A 21650-nucleotide genomic window follows, 5' to 3' on the forward strand; every position below is an offset into this window, starting at 1 on the left:
CACGAGGTTTGCAGCACTCAATAAAGACAACACTGCCCACCCCTGGAAAGTGTACTGGGAGCTCATGGAGGTGTTTTTGGTTGTCACAGAGATTAGAGGTGCCACTGGCACTTCGTGGGGACATTAGGCATGCTGCAGTGCAGGACCCAGTGACTGTCTTCCCCGTAAGCTATGGAACTTTTTCAAATGCACCCCTGGACATTGGTAGGGATGTTTATAATTGTCCAAGTCCAGAACTTGATTTTAGTTTACCTAGAAACATGAAATGTATCTTACATGGAAATTGCCAGACTGTGGAAATTTCGAGTAGAGGGTACTTAGCTTTCTTCACCATCTCCTTCAGTGCAACATGATATGTTGGTCTGTGCATCTAGCGCTGCATTCACAGTGGTTCTGTGGACTGGTAAGCCTAATCACCCTGTTAGAGCATCTAGAGGAACTGAGTCTGAACATTTCTACATTGAAATCTATATTTTATAATTCATTAAAAATTACAGAGTTTTCATATTTGAGTTAAGACACATTTTTTTTTAAAGATTATTTGTTTTAGAGAGAAAGAGTATGAGCAGGAGGGGCAGAGGGAGAGAGAATCTCAAGTGGACTCCATGCTGAGCATAGAGCCAGATGTGTGGCTTGATCCCACCACCTTGAGATCACGACCTGAGTCAAAACCAAGAGTCCAACACCCACCCAGGTGCCCCAACACAATTGACTTTTTAAAAATTGTTTCTGGGGATTGTATTATTCATGGATTTCATTGCAAAATAGAATCACAAAACACGGATAAAAAAGGGTATACTAGGGACACCTGAGTGGCTCAGTCAGTTAAGTGTCTGCCTTTGGCTCAGGTCATGATCCCATGGTCCTGGGATGGAGTCCCGAATTGGGCGGGGTGGGGGTGGGGGGTCCCTGCAGCGGGGAGCTTGCTTCTCCCCCTGCCTGCTGCTTCCCCTACTCGTGCTCTCTCTGGCAAAATAAATAAAATCTTAAAAAAAAAAAAAAGAGAGAGAGAAAGGGTATACTAGTTCTGAATCCATTCATGAGTGTACCACAGTTTATTTAACCAGTCCCCTGTTTATGGACACTTAGGTCTTTTCCAACACTTTCCTTCTATAACTACTGTGATAATGAAGACCTTTATATACTTCCTTTCATATCTTCACAGTGTTTACATTTATTAGTTCCTTAATATTAGAAAATCCAGGAAATTTTTCATGTATAAACCAGGTCTCTGTCTTATGAAAAATCTCACCAGCCTGGGCTCTCACTCTTGCCTGAAAATAATAACCTGTAACTGAGAAGCAGCTGCCTATTTTTGAGAAGGTGCATGAACCTGTTGGAGCTGCTATGCCAGAGCATGATAAACTGGGTGGCTTAAACAACAGAAAGTTATTCCTCTAGTTTTGGAAGCTAGAATTCTGAAGTCAAGGTGCAGGCAAGGTCGGTTTCATTCTTAGGCCTTCTCTCTTGGCTTGTAGGCCCTCTCACCCTGTGTTCACATGACCTGTCCTTTGTGCACTTGGGAAGGGGAAAGACAGAGCCTCCTCTGGTGCCTTTGCTTATAAGGGTACTAATCCTACTGGATTAGGGCCCCACCCTTATGATCTTTAAATTTAATTATCTCCTAAAGGCCTTATCTCCAAAACACCTGTGGTACTGGGGTTTAGGTATTCACCATATGAATTTGAGTGGGGACAGAATTCAGTCCAGAGCACAAAGCATGTTCTTTCCAGCTGGTCCCACTTTCCACCACTCATTGTCTCCTGCACATTGACTGGTATCTGTTGCTCTCTGTCATTGAACATTCGCCACTGATTTCTTATAGCATAAATAAAAGGAAATAAAATAGTGATTAAGTCTATGTCTCTTCCAAAAGTGATAAAATGCAAGAAAGACTGATAGGCCAAGCAAATTGGAAGCTAACCCATATTTTGGTGGAAGTGAGGAAAATTGTTACACATTTACACAGGCAAACTGAATGTAACTTTGTCAAAGAACGAAACTTAAAGCACCTTTATGAACCAAACCACGGGAAATGCTCATACCTGGTCTGCTTTACACGGTCTGGTCATCCACGTAGTCCCATAGGCCTTTAAGTCTGAGATCCCAGCTCTATTCAGTTTTGACTCCTAAACTATCTGCCTCCACTGACGTTGCCTTATCTTTTTTTACATGCCATGCAAAAGTGCAAATAATGAGAGCAAACCAGCAGCTGTCCACCAGCCTCAAACATCAGCAACAACACCCTAGGCGTGCATTTTCTTCCCTTGCTCCTAGAAATTGCTTTGGGTCTAGGGAATTGCTACTGTTTGCTAAGTGGATGACTACAATCTTTCTTTATGCATTGCAGACATCATTTCATCTGTTTTCCAGTCTCATATATATGCTGCAGTGTAAGCGATGGAGGCCAAGTTCTTAGGCTACCGAGGACTGAGGGTTGCTGGCTGAGCTGGCTGTCCAACTCTTCAGCCAGGATATTTGTGTTTGTTCATTTCCTTTCCTAAACATGAGCTTGTTGCTTGCTGCAGTACAACGGGCTATGAATTCAAAATAGGATAGAATAGTTCAGTGGGTTACATTTCAAATGCATGCTCAATGTGGACCAGTGACTCCAGAGGCTCTCAAGCCACAAAGTGGGGGAAGGAACAAATAAAGAAGAAAACAGGTTCCTGTAGAACTTGCAGACTTCTTGGGCCTAGTAGAGTCAGAAGTTCTAAGAATAATCATCTTTCTGGGGGGCAAATCAACCCTCTTTTGAAGATAAATGAGGATAGGATATGCAAATGTAGTGAGCAACAGTTCTGAAGTGACAAGAAGGGGAAGGTGTTTCTTATTTTCCAAGTCCTAGATTTCTTTTTTATTCTTGGCAAGTGGCACCCAACAAATAACCTTCCTTTGTTTGAGCTGATTTGTAGCGAGAGTACAATTCTAGCTTCAGTGAGGCTGGTCTTTTGTTCTGGGGGAAAGTTTACCCTTTGCTCGTGTCATTTAGCTTTTCCAATAGTCTCCACACCACGCCCTCTCCACCATGAGAATGTTTGCCAAAGTCTGAAGAAATAAGGCACCAGCTAGAGAAGATATTTTTGTGTCTTGGCTGACATTACTTTTTCTTGCAGTGTTTATAATGCCAAGGGTAACATGACCGTCGCCTCAAAGTGAGGCAGTGATTGAACACTTCTACATATTGTAGAAGTGGATCCCAAGATCCCTGAGCTTTAAGTGGCAGACCTGAGGCTCCATCTCAGACCTCTTCAACCATTCATTCGGTTTTCTTCTCTCCCTTCCTTCCCCTTTCCTTTCCCCTTCCTCCTTCCCTCCCTCCCTCCCTTCCATCCATCCTTCTTTCCTTCCACCCTTTCTCTTTCTTTTCCTTCTTTCCTTCCTTTCTTTCTCTATTTCTCCCTCCCTCCCTCTCTCTCTCTCTTTCTTTCTTTCTTTCTCTCTCTCTCTCTCTCTTTCTTTTTTTCCTTTCTTTCCTTGTGGAAAGAACACAACACAAGATCTCTTAACACACTTATAAGTGTATAATACATTATTGTTGGCTGCAGGTACAATGTTATACAGATTTCTAGAGCTTATTCATCTTGTCACTCACGTTATCACATTTATTAATACTGAGCTGATGTCTGTCTAACACCTGTGTTTCCTACCCTGAGCTATTCTGCCCTTTAAAGCTTTCTTTAGCTAATCAAGCTACATCAAAAGAGTGTGTTAGCTCCTATACAACCTGGTGCTGTACAGGTGAGAGCTGATGGAGGCATTGGGACCAAAAGTCATCCATCGGGAAGTAATCTTAACAAATCAGGCTGGGAAAATTCCCTTCAACCCAGACCTTTAGTCCATTTGTTGGGGATGGTAGAGCTCCTACAAAATTAAAAATCACTCATATACCTACTACTGGGCAATGCCTGCTTTTCCTATGGAGTCATTTAGTCCATTTTCAGATTATTAGAGAGAAAGCAAGGCCAGCAGAAAGAAACAACATGTTCATGGATTCCATACTGGCTGCTAGTGGATTTTGTTTGAATCTATTTTGGTTTTCTCTAGGCTGTCTTCCTACTTTCATGCAGAGAAATCTAACATAAAATTAAAAGCAGGTGAATATGCGTGGCTCTCAAGCTAATAAGAATCAAAACAACATTTTTAAACAAATAAGATAGAGCTACATTGGCCTCCAGCCCATTCACTTTCTTTAGCAACAAGAACATTAGGACACTTAGGGCACAATCAATTTTTTCCTTATTCCTGTGTTGCAATCTTAACACTGTATAGGCATGGATATTTCTCTGTATTTTTTGGAGGAATAACTTTTATGATTTTCTCTAAGAAGATCAAATTTAAAATTAGTGCTCTGGAGGGCGCCTGGGTGGCTTAGTCTGTTAAGTGTCTGTCTTTGGCTCAGGTCAAAGTGTCAGCCTTTGACTCCATCCCAGGGTCCTAGAATCAAGTCCCAAGTTGGGCTCCCTGCGCAGGGGAAAGTCTGCGTCTTCCTCTGCCTGTTGCTTCCCCTGCTTGTGCGTGCTCTCTCTCTCTAATAAATAGATAATAAATAAATAAATAAATAAATAAATAAATAAATAAAATCTTTAAGAAAGGGGGCACCTGGGTGCCTCAGTCAGTTAAGGGTCTGAGGTCAGGTCTCAGGTCATGATCCCAGGGTCCTGGAATGGAGTCCCGTGTCGGGCTCCCTGCTCAAAAGGGAGTCTGCTTCTCCTTCTCCCTCTGTCTCCTCCTAGGCTCTCTCTCTCTCTAGCTCTGCTTCTCTCTCTTTCTCTCTCTCGCTAAAACAAGTAAATAAAATCTTTAAAAAAAATTAGTGCTTTGGAGATAAGTGAAATCAGATCATTTTACAGAAGAAAATCTACCTGATAAAATAGTAAGTTGACGCACACTTTAATGTAATAATAACAGCAAACACTTTTCCTCCCTAGGTGTGGAAACAATAGTGTGCAAAGGTGTCTGGATCCTTCTTATATTACATGGCCAATGGAAAAATGGACCAAAGAATAATCAGTCTTCTATAAGGACACAGTACCCTCAGAGAAGGCTCTGAACATCATGCTTGTGTCTGCCATGCAGAAAAGGGTCTTGACTCCTGAGAGAATTCACTTCTGATTTTCCAGTAAGTCTTAAATTCAGATGTTAAGTCCCACAGCCACACCATGTTTTAGACAACATACCAAATGGCACATCCAATTTGGGAATTAAAAACAAGTCCACAGTCAAATATCTTAAATGGGACCACTTAATTATGGTTACGTAGGAAAATGCCTTTGTTTTAGGTAATAGACATTCAAAAATGTATATGTGAATTGTTCTAATGTGTGTAACTTACTTTAAGATGGTTCAAAAAATAATTATATGTATGTGAATGTTCTAATTTTTAATAATAATTAAGGGTAAGTATTTATATCTTGTAGAGATACATAATAAAATACTATTAAATAAATTGTTATTTACTTCAAAATAACCTAGGGAAGCATGAGTGTGTAACTGAAACAAGATGAGCGATGACCTGAAAATTATTAAAGCTCTGTCTCTAGAACATTGGAGTTTATTATGCTATTGTCTCTACTTGTGTATATGTGTCGCATTTTCCATAATAAAATATTAAAGCAGTAAAAAAAAAAAGTCCACAGTTATTATGACTTTGTTACACGTGAAGCAATGTGCCAAAGGTGGAACAGAATCTCTTTGCTGGCAAAGAAGGCGGTTTCCATTACTTCTTACTTATATTCCCCACCTTACTTTGGATGATGAAAGGGTGATGCGGATAAAACAAAGAAGAGGTAGAATAGGAAACTAACAAAGAAGTATATGCTCATTAAAAAAAAAAAAATTTTGGAAAAGGAGAAAAATACCAAAAAAATTGCTAAAACTCCACCTTACAAGACAACTACAATTTCCATGTCAGTTCTTTCCCACTAGTCTTTTTATGATGTTTTTCACATTTTCAATAGATTTTATAAAATTACTTTAATCTTTGTGTTTGTCTCAAAACTAACATGTGAATTATGAAGAATTTATAGAAAACGAAACAATGGAATGAAAACCACAGAAGCACATGGTTGACCTCTGAGGATGTATCAATTTTTCTATCATGTATATTGAGTGCTTACAGGCTACACACCACTATTCTAAGCACTGATCATGTACTATGTACATTGATCATGTACAGTTTTTGCAATAAGGTACATCTGGTTATTTCCATTTGGGATAAAAGAAATTGAGGTTTAAAAAAGAACAGAATTGGGAATGAACAAGGTTGGTGAAATTGTGAAGCCTTTGTCCTTACCTGGCCATATCTGTCCATGTTACACTGATGCACCCTTCAATTCTTTTTTTATTTTTAATTTTTTAAATTAAAATATAATGTATTATTAGCCCCAGGGGTACAGGTCTGTGAATCACCGGGTTTACACACTTCACAGCACTCACCATAGCACATACCCTCCCCAATGTCCACAACCCCTCCCCGCTCCCCCTACAACCCTCAGTTTGTTTTGTGAGATTAAGAGTCTCTTATGGTTTATCTCCCTCCCGATCCCATCTTGTTTCATTTATTCCTTTCCTATCTCCCAACCCCCCCACATTGCCTCTCAACCTCCTTATATAGGGAGATCGTATGATAACTGTCTTTCTCTGATTGACTTATTTTGCTCAGCATAATACCCTCTAGTTTCATCCATGTTGTTGCAAATGGCAAGATGTCATTTCTTTTGATGGCTGCATAGTATTCCATTGTATATATATATACCACACCTTCTTTATCCATTCATCTGTTGATGGACATCTGGGTTCTTTCCACAGCTTGGCTATTGTGGACATTGCTGCTATAAACACTCGGGTCCACATGCTCCTTCGGATCACTACATTTGTATCTTTATGGTAAATATCTAGTAGTGCAATTGCTGGGTCATCAGGTAGCTCTATTTTCAACTTTTTGAGGAACTTCCGTGCTGTTTTCCAGAGTGGCTGCACTAGCTTGCAATCCCACCAACTGCGTAGGAGGGTTCCCCGTTCTCTGCATCCTCGCCAGCATCTCTCATTTCCTGACTTGTTAATTTTAGCCATTCTGACTGGTGTGAGGTAGTATCTCATTCTGATTTTGATTTGTATTTCCCTGATGCCCAGTGATGTGGAGCCCTTTTTCATATGTCTGTTGGCCATCTGGATGTCTTCTTTGCAGAAATGTCTGTTCATGATCTCTGCCCATTTCTTGATTGGATTATTTGTTCTTTGGCTGTTGAGTTTGATAAGTTCTTCATAGATTTTGGATACTAGCCCTTTTTCTGATATATCATTTGCAAATATCTTCTCCCATTCTGTCAGTGGTATTTTGGTTTTGTTAACTGTTTCCTTTGCTGTGCAAAAGCTTTTGATCTTGATGAAGTCCCAATAGTTCATTTTTTGCCCTTGCTTGCCTTGCCTTTGGTGATGTTCCTAGGAAGAAGTTACTGCAGCTGAAATCAAAAAGGTTGCTGCCTGTGTTCTTCTCAAGGATTTTGATGTATTCCTTTCTCACATTGAGGTCCTTCATCCATTTTGAGTCTATTTTCGTGTTTGGTGTAAGGAAATAGTCCAGTTTTATTTTTCTGCATGTCGATGTCCAGTTTTCCCAACACCATTTATTGAAGAGACTGTCTTATTTCCATTGGATATTCTTTGCTGCTTTATTGAAGATTAGGTGACCATAGAGTTGAGGGTCTATTTCTGGGCTCTCTATTCTGTTCCATTGACCTATGTGTCTGTTTTTGTGTCAATACCATACTGTCTTGATGATCACAGCTTTGTAATAGAGGTTTAAAGTCTAGAATTGTGATGCCACCAACTTTGGCTTCCCTTTTCAACATTCCTCTGGCTATTTGAGGTCTTTTCTGGCTCCATATAAATTTTAGGATTATTTGTTCCATTTCTTTGGGAAAAAAATGGATGGTATTTTGATAGGGATTGCATTAAACGTGTAGATTGCTTTAGGTAGCATAGACATTTTCGCAATATTTATTCTTCTAATCCATGAGCATGGAATATTTTTCCATTTCTTTGTGTCTTCCTCAATTTCTTTCATGAGTACTTTATAGTTTTCTGAGTACAGATTCTTTGCCTCTTTGGTTAGGTTTATTCCTAGGTATCTTATGGTTTTAGGTGCAATTGTAAATGGGATTGACTCTTTAGTTTCTCTTTCTTCTGTCATTGTTTCACCCTTCGATTCTTAAAAAAAAAAAGTCACCTAAATATATATTATTTATTGACATGGAATTACTTCCTTTACCATTTATAAATTCTCTGTTTTAATATAAAAATACACAGTGAACATTTTGTGTCATTAGGTATTGTTTTACAAATTCATTTTAGGGGCACCTGGGTGGCTCAGTCAGTTAAGCATTTGCCTTCAGCTCAGGTCATGATCTAACTCATGACCTGGGATGGCCCACATCAGTCTCCCTGCTCAGCGGGGATCCTGCTTCTCCCTCTGCCTGCTGCTCCTCTTGCTTGTGCTCTCCTTCCCTCCCTCTCTCTCTGTCAAATAAACAAATAAAAATATTATTTAAAAAATCATTTTAATGATTCTAGAGTTTCTATTTATTGATACATCATCATTTATTCAGTGATTCCTTATTGTTGGATATTTTGATCAGTTCTAAGTGTTCTAAGAAACAACACTAGAAAGGGATCTTTGTAATTAAAGCATAATAATGTCACATATGTATTTTGTAGAGCTATAATTAATAGATGTGAAATGTCAGCATGAGAAAACATATGAAGTTTATAGAATTTTGGCAAAATATTCTCAGTCACTTTCAAAAGAGACTGTACCAACTTAAATTGGAAATCAGTGATATGTGGGCATGTCTGCCCCTCCACCAAAATGGAATATTACCATTAATGTTTCCTAGTGCACTTCTTGCATTTATTTTGTATGGAGTTGTGTATTTTTATTGATGTCCTCTGTGTCCTCTGCCAATACTTCCATTGTGGCTTCTGTGGTTTTAAGAGCTCATTAATCATCCTCCAACAATGAAGAATCAAAATAAAGATGGAAGTTATGACAGATAAGTATCTCAAGATCCCAGAGCTATATGTGGCAGAATTGGGACTCTAACTCAGACTCTAACCCATTCATTCATTCATTCATTTCATTCAATAAATACTGATGTTTTCACAACATTATCAATTCAGTTTTTGCAGCATTAATTATGTAACTCATTTTTCCCCCACCTATTTGAATTTCCAGAAAAATCTTGTAATAAATCCTTACATAGAGATGTGTCTGCTTCTAGATGTTTTATTAATCTCACCCATTAAGCTGCCTTTCTGATTATTTTGATGCCAGTAAACAGAAGACAGTGAATATTTGCCACTATTGTTTTCCTTGGGGCATCATTCTCTCCCACCACATGCGGTCAGTCATGTACTCTGTCCCCAACTAGCACATCAGAGGCAGGATCCTACTTGTCCCTCTCACAGCTTCCTACAACTCTGATCTCAGAGAATGGCTAAAACTTGGCATGTGATCCAAGCTGGGTCCCCAGCTTTTTCAGCTGGAGCAAATTAAGAAGATTGGTCCTGGTGTTTCTGTACTATGGATGCTGGAAGGAAGTGGTAGTGGGGCTGCTTGTACTTACCTACTGAGCTACATGGAGGAAGCCCACTAGCAGAGGGAGGGAAGGAAACCCACACAGAAAGCAGGGCTGAGGCAGGAGAAGAAGTGAAAAACATCAACAATGAGAGTCTGACTCTGAATTTAGTCATCCTGGTTTTCCTCATTATGGGAATCAGTTCAACTCCCTGGTTTGGATTAACGTGGTTTGAATTTCTGGATTAACAATTCAAAAATTATGAATTTTTGGATTAACCTGATTTGAATTTCTGCCTTAACAAGTTATCTCCAAATGCTTCATAAATGATAAAGGGCCCATAAAAATTTGAGGCATTGATGACATCTGGGGAAAAACATCATTACTTCTAATATTAGTCTTCTCAAAACTCTCAGTCTAAAATTTCTTTACCTATAAAGCAGAGATCATAACCCTCACGCTACCTATTTTATAGGATTATTTATAGATAAAAGAAGAACTACATATGAAGTCTTAAAAACACCATAAAGATGTATTCTTTTTTTTAAGATTTTATTTATTTATTTGACAGAGAGAGAGAGAGATCACAAGCAGGCAGAGAGGCAGGCAGTGCAGCGGGGAGGTGGGGTGGGGGGGAGGAGCATGCTCCCTGCTGAGCAGAGAGCCCAATGTGGGGCTTGATCTCAGGACCCCAATATCATGACCTGAGCTGAAGGCAGATGCTTAACCCATTGAACCACCCAGGTGCCCCAAGATGTATTCTTTTAAGCAATGACATATTTATTTTTCTTAACTTTGTAGTTCTTCTTTGAGAGAAATTACTTCCAAATCTTTTGTCTGTGCTACAAACTTCTAATAGATTCATCAAGGTTCACACATGTATTTTATAATTAAATTTCTATAAGGTCAACCCTACTCAGAAGTATTAGAAAAAGACCGACTTGTATTATCTCTTTCTAGTCATGTAAAATTAACCAAAAGAAGAAAACTCATCCTTGAGTATTTTTTTTTTCATTTTAAAATGCCCAGTCCAAGAATTACCAAAATGTAGAAATGCCTCCGCTAAATGGTAATTTCAACTGTCAAATCAAACCAGATGATAACAAAACGTCAGTGTACGTTAAGGTGCCTGCATGTTCAGTGTATTCAAAGACAGCCTTCCTTCCTAAATTAGCTCTTTACAGTGGCTCACGCCCCACAGTTCTTAAAGAACAGCACAGATAATTGGAAATGGTTGTTACATTTTTAATTCTCTACATCTTGGAATAATTAATGTGTTTGGGAAGAAATTCTCTGAGCTGACTGAAACATAGGCAGGAAAATGATGGGATTTTTTTGGTCTATCATTTCATTTTAATGCCACCAATTATGTTGGTTCTGCTTTATTCTCATGAAAAAGATTTTTGCTTGGGTCATAGCATCTTGCTGAAGAATACCACATTTTAATCTAACAGGAATGCCCCTATTTAAATCTCTCAAATTAATCTTATCCTGCCTGAGGAAAGACGGTGGAAATGGCTGGGATCCACAGTCTGAAGTTCAAGACCTAGAAAACAATGCCCCCACCCCCACCCCCAACCTTGCTGCTGGATCCATATGATTAATTGCTTCCTTGTTTGTTTTCAAACTGAAATGATATATTCTTACATATAATCCCTTTTAAACCTTGTATTCCAAGGGAGAAAATAAGGTTTCTATTGTCATTATTTCATGGGGGAAGAAACAAAACTAGTTTCTCATTTTCATGCCCTCTGTGGTTGGTCATTAAGGAGGTGTAATTAGTCAATATCTGTGACTAATCTTATTTTCTTTTTTTTCTGGAACAACTATTATGTGTCTAGCACCATGTTCTCACTTATTTTATCTCAATCTTGACAGAAGCTTTATGAGATGAGATTTTTATAGTTATTTGAAGTTAAGAAAGTTGAGATTTAGAGATTTATCCAAACAGCCAGCCCTGAGATTACATCATTTGTGCAAAGTCACACAACTAAAAAGAGAATTCCAGCTCAGGTCTTTCAAATCTGTGCTGTTTGCCCTTTGACTCTCTTCTCTCTGATACCTAAAATTTAGAATAATTGAAAGCATCACAGATGACATACATAATAACAGATAAATTCTGGTTTACTCACTTTTACTTCCTCTATGTATCTCTTTGTATTTTCTGGATGGATTTTCTTTTGCCGGATGCTTCCTCCAAGAGTGGTTTCAAAGAGAGTCTCTGTGTTAATCTTTCTGAGACAATAATATGCCTGAGAATATCTTTATTTCACTTAAACAGAAACTCAGCTAAAGGAAAATATTGTACGTGTTCTAGACATTCTAAATTATTTCCTCCTTCAACATGGTGAAAATATTCACCTAGTCTTATCCAATGTTGCTGATAAATCTAATGTCAACTTGACTTGTTTCTCTGTGTCAGGTATCTTTGACTTTGATGGGCTTAAACTTGACTGTATTATAACGAAGTGTGAGCTTTTCTTATGTCTTCAGTTGACATTTTCTAAACCCCTTCAATCTGTAGTCTTCTTTCTTTAATTATAGGAAATTCTCAATCATTATTTCTTCAAATATTTTCTTCCCTCCATTGATTGCATTCTCTTCTTCCGAAGCTTCTCCTATCCTCCTTCCTCTTAACATTTCTTTTAATAGTTTGCTCTTTTTCGTCATACTTGTTGTCTTCTGGGAGAATTCCTTGACATGTTTTTTTCCAGTTAGTAGCTCATTCTCTGGCTATATCCATTCTGATATTCAATCCATTTGTGGAGTTCCTTATTGTAATGATAACTCGCAGTTGCCTCTCCCTCATAACCCTTTGTTCCTGCTTCAAATGACCAATATTCTCCTGAAAAATACTTCTTTCTTTTCACTTTTTAAAAAATTGAACTAGAGTTGACGTACAATGCTATGTTAGTTTCTTGTGGACAACATAGTTACTCAACAGTTCTATACATTACTCTCCACCATAAGTGCAGTTACCAACTGTCACTGCATGACAGTATTTCAATATTATTGACTAGGTTCCCTGTGCTGTACTTTCCATCCCTGTAACTTACGTCTTTTATAACTGCAAGTTTGTACCTCTTGGTCCCCTTCACCTATTTCACCCATCCCTCCACTCCTCCCCTTCGGCCACCATGTTTGTTCTCTGTATTTGTGTTGGTTCACAGTCCCCTTGGGAGCTTCCCTGGTGTCATCTGAAACTGGGAGAGACTGAAGGAAGATGTGGGCTACTCCAGGTTAGTAGGTGATAGTTTTAATAAACAAAGGAAACTTATACAAGAGGCTTAGTCTTGAGCAGCAGCAAGACAAATGGAACCCCAAAACTTCCCAACAAATCCTAAAAGTAAAGAGGCCTTAACCGGGTTTAGTCATGAAACTCATGGACGTGTTCTCCACACCCCATCACTACCTCAAGCCCATGTCCTAGGAGCAGCCTCTGGGAGCAGGAAAGCAGGGTGGTGGTGAGAAGCCTCTGATGGGGGTGTATCTCACAGGTCAACTGGCTGTCATTCTTTTCAATGAACTTCCCCAACATTTATGAGCCTGTTTCTGTTTTTTTCTGTTTGTTTGTTTGCTTCTTCATTCACCTTGTTTCTTTAGATTACACATAGACATGAAATCAATTAATTGTGCCTTGCCTTATGTTGATTCTCCAGCTAAATTCAGAACCAAGATGCCCTTCAATGGACAAATGGATAAGGAAGATGTGGTCCATATACACTATGGAGTATTATGCCTCTATCAGAAAGGATGAATACCCAACTTTTGTAGCAACATGGACGGGACTGGAAGAGATTATGCTGAGTGAAATAAGTCAAGCAGAGAGAGTAATTATCATATAGTTTCACTTATTTGTGGAGCATAACAAATAACATGGAGGACATGGGGAGATGGAGAGAAGAAGGGAGTTGAGGGAAATTGGAAGGGGAGGTGAACCATGAGAGACTATGGACTCTGAAAAACAACCTGAGGGTCTTGAAGGGGCGGGGGGTGGATGTTGGTGGAACAAGGTGGTGGGTATTAGGGAGGGCATGTATTGCATGGAGCACTGGGTGTGGTGCAAAAACAATGAATACTGTTACGCTGAAAAGAAATTTTTTTAAAATGTGAAAAAAAAATTTGGGGCACTTGTTATATTTTGCTGTGAGCTTATGTTACCAGAGCATCATCTCCTCCCTCCAGTGGCCACCAGGACTTGTTGCGGTCTGTTCCGACATGCATCCTGGACTCTGGCTCTACTTACAAGTTACCCATCTCTGGTTACAGCACTAGGATGTCCCCCAGGTTTTCCTCTGGCATGTGGTGACTTGAGCTGACTGGCTTGGGCTGATCTGGGGAGAGAAGAGATCACAGTTAAGAAATCTCCTTCTGCCTCTGGCTTGCTCTGGCTTCCGGTCCTCCCTCCGTCTGGCGTGCAGTTCCCACGCATACCAACCCACTTGAGGCGTCCCAGGGGGTTCTGACAGTCTTTAAGTTAATTAGTCAGGTCCATCAATTTCATTTTCACTCTGGAGCATTTCCAGATTGGTTTCTGGGAGTGAGCCACGAACTGTATTTGCTCACAATTTTGCAAATCTCACTTCATGTGCTGCATTCGAATGTGATAAATTTTAAGACTCAATCACAACCATCAGCCTATTCCATTCTGTTTTTTTTTTCTTTTATTTTCTGAGAGATCTCTGCTGTCCTGAGGTTAGGGTGTCACTCCCACATGTGTTTTGTACCTTTACTTTGTATGAAAACTTTAACATGCATTACTTAGTATCATTTTGTGTATTTAAAATTTACATAGTGTCCTACAGTACTTATAAAATTAACATTTTTTATATATTGAGTGTTATTAAATTTCATTCTTTTCCAAAAATAAAAATAAACTTAAGCATTTAAAAAAATTGTTTTTACATTTTAGTTATTTATTTGAGACAGAGAAACAGAGAGAGCACAAGTAGGGAGTTTCCGGGGAAGAGGGAGAAGCAGATTTTCCACTGAGCAGGGAGCCCATCACAGGGCTGGATCCCAGCACCCTGGGATCAAAACCTGAGTTGACATGGAGGATATTGGGAGATGGAGAGGAGAAGGAAGTTGAGGGAAATTGGAAGGGGAGGCGAACCATAAGAGACTATGGACTCTGAAAAACAACCTGAGGGTTTTGAAGGGACAGGGGAGGGAGGTTGGGGGAACCAGGTGGTGGGTAATAGGGAGGGCATGTATTGCATAGAGCACTGGGTGTGGTGCAAAAACAATGAATACTGTTACGCTGAAAAATAAATAAATCAATAAATTTTTAAAATGAGGAAAAAAAAAAAAAAACCTGAGTTGAAGGCAGAGGCTTAACTGACTATGCCACCCAGGTGCACCAAGACATTCTTAAACCAAAAAAAAAAAAAGCTCAATAAAAGAAAAAAAACATGAAATCAGAGCAAAGGAAAAAGGAAGTGGCAGGCACACTAGGGTAAGGATGAGAATACTTGCTATGTTTGACAATTTAGCAGTGATCTGACTATAAGATCATGAAAGCTTTTTATTTTTGGCTCTCTCTCCCCTCCAGCCATCCAAGATACAGAAAGGAAAGAAGGCAAATGAGAAGAAGGGGGGCCCGGCACCTGTTGTTGAGAAGAATCAGGCCAAGAAGGTGACCAGTCTTTTGTTTGATAAAATGCCCAAGAAATTTGGCACCGAGCAGGACATCCAGCTTGAAAAGGATCTCACCCTCTTTGTCAAAGGGTCTTGCTACTTGCGATGGTAGCGGCAAAGGGCTGTTCTCCATAAACGTCTTTTGTTATAAACCAGCTCATTGAGCTACTCAACTACTACAGTCCAGAAACAAACCAAGAGAAGAAGCAGAGACTGTTTGTTGGCCCTGGGGCCGAAAAGAAGGCTGATGACTAAGGGGGCTGTCCCCACTAAGAAGCTGCCTATCCCTTGAGTGGGGTTAATGCTGTTACCAGCTTTGTGGAAAACAGGAAGACTCACCAGTAGTGGTTACACACAACGCAGACACCACTGAGCGGGTTGTCCCCCCGCCTTCCCTGGGTCACAGGAGTGATGAAGTTTTAGAATATAGGTGAGGTTCAATGTGGGTGGAGTCTGGAGCCAACAACCAAGAAAGAATTCTTGAGACATCTTTGGTGTAAAATGGTGGTTTATTAAAGAATGGGAACAGGACCCATGGGCAGGAAAAGCTGCTGTCCCGTGATCCCGAGGAGTGGCTCAATATATATATATATTCAGGAGCTGGGGAGGTGAGAACCAACGGGGTGTTCAGAAGGGTTGTCCTGTGGTAAAAAGACTCAGGATACTGGAGGCCTGGTTATTGTCATGCATTTTTCCCTCTAATGAGGCACTAATATGAAGACAGTTGGGAGTTTCCTGGTGGAATGTCACATTCCTCCTATCACACATCCTTGTCAATGAGCTTTAGGTTTAGAAGAAATTCAAATTGATTTACATTTCCTTCCACCTCAGTCTCCCTCAGTTTTATGGAGGAGAGGACAATGTTAGGGTTTCAGGAACTGAGTTATGGTTTCTGGAAGTTAGGCTATTGTACTAGGACATTTGTAAACTGAGGGAGACTCCTGCCCTGCAGGACTGTGACTACTGTTAGTGAACCATTTGTTCTTCCTGTAGGGCTGCCAGGAGTTCCCAAGAAATGTCATACATGTCACAAGGTGGGGGGATGTAGGGTGCCAGCTTCTGCTTTGTCCTTAACTAGTCTTTTGCTTCCTCATCAGGATGGGGGTTCCCTACTGCATTATCAAGGGGAAGGCCAGGCTGGGGGCTCTGGTCCCCAGGAAAACCTGCACCATGGCCATCTTCACACAGGTTAACTTAGAAGACAAGGGAGCTCAGCAAAGCAGGTGGAAGCTGTCAGGACCAGTGATAATGACAGTTAGGATGAGACCCGCCATCACCGGGGAGGCAGTGTCCTGGGGCCAAATTTGGGGGCCCACACTGCCAAGCCGGAATAACCAAAGGCTAAACAACTGGCTGACAAACTGGCCACGTGTACACTGTTGAGTTTTTTTGTGAGAGTAATAAAAAGTTCTCTTTCCAAAACAATTTTTTTTATATTTTTGCAAAAAAATCAGAGTCTTTGAGGGAATCACATTTTGATTCACAGAAGGCCACTTCGCATGTTCTTGACTTAAAGGCAAAGTAAATCAATTGACCTTCCATTGATTTTAGTAGCCATAGGTCATATCCACGCTGTGTGGCCCCAAGCCTTTGAAGGCTTGAACTAGGAGCCAGAAGCAAAACCAAACAAAAAACATCCAGAAGCTGATCTAATGTGCTTGGTTTTGAGAATTAGCTTAAGGCCCCTGTGTCTTTATAGTAATACATTTACAGAATAACTTGGTTGTCCGCACACCATGAAATGACTTTAAAATTTGTAGCCATGATTTTAAGTAGGAAGAGGAATTACTTTCTTGTTTATTGGGCAAAGCAACTGGCATCGAGGCTGACTAGAATGTTTAAGCGACTAATGGAACAATTGTTAATATTTTGGGTTTCTGTTGGATGCTTGCATCTGTTCCTTTGGCTCTCAAGAAGGAAAATGTCTGGTTTGGAACACACCATAAATAATATATTCTACAAGAAAACACTGCTTTCTAAATCTATAGCTAGACTTTTTTAAAATCACTCAGAGAATTATGTTTTTGTTGTGGAAAACATACTTTCTTAAGGCCCTTTATCCTGCTACATAGCAAAATGAACCCAAAGAAAATTCAACTTCAGATACAGTTAAGGACATTTTAAATTATTAAATTCATTTTTGGATTTTTGAGAAGAGCTTGACTGTGAGTTCATGCTAGGGGTAAAATTAGGGTGGGCAGCTTTGTTTGTGAATCACAGTCTTCCCTACACCAACAGATTCTCAGCCACTTAATTTACTTCACATACATGTACCGACCACCTACTATGTGCTAGGCATTGTGCTAGGTGTGATCATGTTCCAAACCTAGTCAGGCCTCCTAAGTCCTCAAGGCCCCAACTTCGGGCTCTGTCCTGACAGATAAGAATCCTACTGGGTCAGTGTAAAACTCTGACCAAATTCCTCATCTCCATGCCCTTGATACTTTACCACCCTGGCCTGCCTTCAGCAAGAACCTTGTTGAGTTGGTCTAGCAATAGTCCCTCTGCTTTGATATTTCCTCTTAACTAAAGCTCTATCCACTGCCCATCTCACTGCTACTTGGCTGAAAATGCTCACCAGCCCTCATGTTCAGAGTTGAGCCTGATCTCACCTCTACTATAAAACCCCGCCATACTAGCCGCCCTGAAAAATGTTTGCCCTACCATCTTTAACAAGTGTCACGAACACAGCTGCTTAAAATTTTTATTTTATTTTTTAAAGATTTTGTTTATTTATTTTAGAGAGAGAACACGCAGAGAGAGCACCAGCAGGAGGAACGGCAGGCAGAGGGAGAAGCAGACTCTTCATGAAGCAGGAAGCCGAAAGTGTGGCTTACTCCCAGGACCCTAGGATCGTGACCTGAGCCGAAGGCAGACGCTTAACCTACTGAGCCACCCACATGTCCCTACATTTTTTTTTTTTAAACAGGAGCTGAGAACACATGGTCTAAGAACAGAGTGACTCCTTCCCCTCATGGGGTTTATAGACTACATAAACAATAAGATAATGAATCAATGACCATTTGGCTAAGTGCCATAATATAAAAGCTCTGGGTGCAAAAACACTGTATAGGAGAGGCATCTAACTAAGTTGAGTGTGAGAAAGGGTGCTCCTGAGGAAGAGCCACATCTGCTAAGACCCATGGTTATGTAGAAGTTACTGAGGAGAGAAGGGCACACCAGGAAAACGGCTTCAGGTAGAGGAGTTGGCAAACATAGTCTCAGGTGGGAAGTAATTTAGTATGTTTTGAGGGCTAAAAACCGCAGAGTACCTTGAGCTTAGGAAACACGGAGGCAAGTGGACCATGTTAAGCTCTAGAAGCAATTGAGGGCAAAAAATCACAGAGGGCCCTTGCTGGCCATAGGAAGAATTTTGGATTTTATCCTAAGTTACCCAAAAGAGTGACAGGATCAGATTTGCCCTTGAGAAATCTTTTCTCACTACTCTGCAGAGAATGGAACAGGCAGAACAGGTGGAGGCTACAGGAGTCATTTGGCTAGAAAGGCAAGTACCAGAGGGCCAAGGTGCACAGGGTGGGGGGGGGGTTGAGATGAGTGGGTAGTTTCAAATATATTTAGGATATAGGTCTTTCACCTCTTTGTTGGGCTTATTTCTAGGTATCTTACGGTTTTGGGTGCAATTGTAAATGGGGTCAATGCCTTAATTTCTCTTTCTGGTGCTTCATTATTGCTGTATTGAAATGCAATAGATTCTTGGGCCTTGATTTTGTATCCTGGGACTTTGCTGAATTTGTGTATCAGTTCTAGCAGGTTTTGGGTAGAGTCTTCTGGGTTTTCTATCTCGAGTATCATGTCATCTGCAAATAGTGAAAGATTTACTTCCTCCTTGCCAATTTGGATGTCTTTTATTCCTTTTTGTTGTCTGATTGCTATGGCTAAGATTTCCAGTACTATGGAGTAACAGCGGTGAGAGTGGGCATCCCTGTCTTACTCCTGCCTGTAGAGGAAAAGCTCTCAGTTTTTCCCCAGTGAGGATGGTATGAACTGTGGATTTTTCATACATGGCATTTATGATATTGAGGTGTATTTCCTCAAAACTTACTTTGCTGATGGTTTTTATCATGAATGGATGTTATACTTTGTCAAATGGTTTTTCTGCGCCTATTGAGAGGATCATATGGTTCTTATCCTTTCTTTTATTAATGTGGTGTATCACATTGATTTGCTAATAGTGAACCACCCTTGCAACCCAGAAATAAATCCCACTTGACCCTGGTGAATGATTGTTTTAATGTATTGTTGGATTCGGTTTGCTAGTATTTTATTGAGAATTTTTAGATTCATGTTCATCAGGGATATTGGGCTGTATTTCTTTTTTTTATTGGAGTCTTTATCTGGTTTGGTATCAGGGTAATGCTGGCCTCACAGAATGAATTTGGAAGGTTTCCTTCCTTTGCTATTTTTTTTGGAATAGTTTGAGGCCATAAAAAATCCTAGAGGAGAACACAGGCAGTAACCTCTTTGACATCAACTGTAGCAACTTCTTTCTAGATATGTCTCTTGAGGCAAGGGAAACAAAAGCAAAACTAAACTCCCGGGACCTTGTCAGGATAAAAACCTTCTGCACAGTGAAGGAAATAATCAACAAAACCAAAAGGCAACTTATGGAATGGGAGAAAATATTTGCAAATGACATATCTGATAGGGTTAGTATCCAAAATATAGAAGGAGCTTATAAAACTCAACACCCAAAAAATGAATAATCCAATTAAAAAATGGACAGAAGACATAAATAGACATTTTTCCAAAGAGACATACAAATGGCCAAGAAACTCATGAAAAGATGCTCAACATCACTGCTCATCAGGGAAATGTAAATCAAAACCACAATGAGATACCACCTCACACCTATTAGAGTGGCTCAAATCAACAACACAGGAACAACAGGTGTTGGCAAGGATGTGCAGAAAGGGAAACCCTTATGTGCTGTTGGAGGGAATGCAAACTGGTGCAGCCACTCTGGGAAACAGTATGGAGGCTTCTCAAAAAAGTTGAAAATAGGGGTGCCTGGGTGGCTCAGTGGGTTAAGCCTCTGTCTTCAGCTCAGGTCATGGTCTCAAGGTCCTGGGATTGAACCCCACATTGGACTCTCTGCTCAGCAGGGAGCCTGCCTCCCCCTTTCTCTTTGCCTGCCTCTCTGCCTACTTGTGATATCTCTCTGTGTTGAGTAAATAAATTTTTTTAAAAAGTTGAAAATACAACTACCCTAGGATCCAGCAACTGCATTATTGGGTATTTACCCAAAGAAAATAAAAATACTAATTCAAAGGGATGCGTGCACCCTGATGTTATTAGTAGCATTATCTACAGTAGCCAAATTATGGAAAGAGCCCAAGGGTCCATCATAGGCATGGATAAAGTAGATATGGTATATATATGTACACACACACACACACACAGGAGTATTACTCAGCCATAAAAAAGAAGGAAATCTTGTTATTTGCAACATGGATGGAGCTAGAGAGGCTTATGCTAAGTGAAATAAGTCAGTCAGAAAAACAAATATAATATGATTTCACTCATGTGTGGAATTTAAGGAACAAAAAAAGCAGAAGGACAAAAAGAGAAAGGTAGGAAAATCAAGAAGCCAACTCTTAACTACAGGGAACAAACTCATGGTTCCCAGAAAGGAGGAGGGGTGGGGAGATGGATGATATAGGTGATGGGGATTGAGGAGTGCACTTGCTGTGATGAGTACTGGGTGTTGTATGCAAGTGTTGAATCACTATATTATACACTTGAAACTAATGTAACGCTGTATGTTAACCATACGGAAATGTAAATAAAAACACTGCGTCTCACCTGCTTTTGAGTTTGAAAGTGGAAATCTTAAGCCATGCAAACAAAAGTAGGGGCAGCTAGAGCTAAAGAAAGTCTGAGGGAAACAAGAATTGGAAGAAACAGAGGGAGATTATGAACACTCCACTTTAGAGCCTCTTTTCCAGAAAGTACCTTTTCAAGTTTAAAACCTTTGGGGGGAAAAAATGCAGTTACTTTTTCAGCTGCCTGGGGTTAAAAAAAAAAAAAAAAAAAAAGCTTAACCAAATAAAACATCAGAGTCAGATTCTGCTCCTGGGTTCCTGATCATGGCCCACTGTTACTTCTCCAACCTTCCAGTCACGGCTTCAGCCTTGCTGGTCTCCTGGCACGTTCTTGCCTCAGGACCTTGGCATTTACAGTCCCTTCTGCCTAGAGCTCTTTCCTCTTCCACAGCCACATGGCACAGTCTCACCTGCCCTAGGTCTTTGTTCAAATGTCTCCTATTCAGTGAGGTCTTCTCGCTCTTCAGTGACATTCACATGCCCTCCCTGCCTCACTTCTGCCGCCCTGTCCCTCTTTCCTGCTTTTTCTCCAATACCATTATTACCATCTGGCAGGATTGCTTTTATTTATTTGGTTGCTTGCCTCCTTCCA

General features: G+C 40.2%; 1 pseudogene; it reads left to right on the top strand.

Moving 5' to 3' along the window:
• Positions 1-21650, top strand: part of LOC123936915 — a 132421-nt pseudogene that overhangs the window by 101951 nt on the left and 8820 nt on the right.

This window comes from Meles meles, chromosome 2, assembly GCF_922984935.1.
Source record: "Meles meles chromosome 2, mMelMel3.1 paternal haplotype, whole genome shotgun sequence".
Lineage (NCBI taxonomy): Eukaryota > Metazoa > Chordata > Mammalia > Carnivora > Mustelidae > Meles > Meles meles.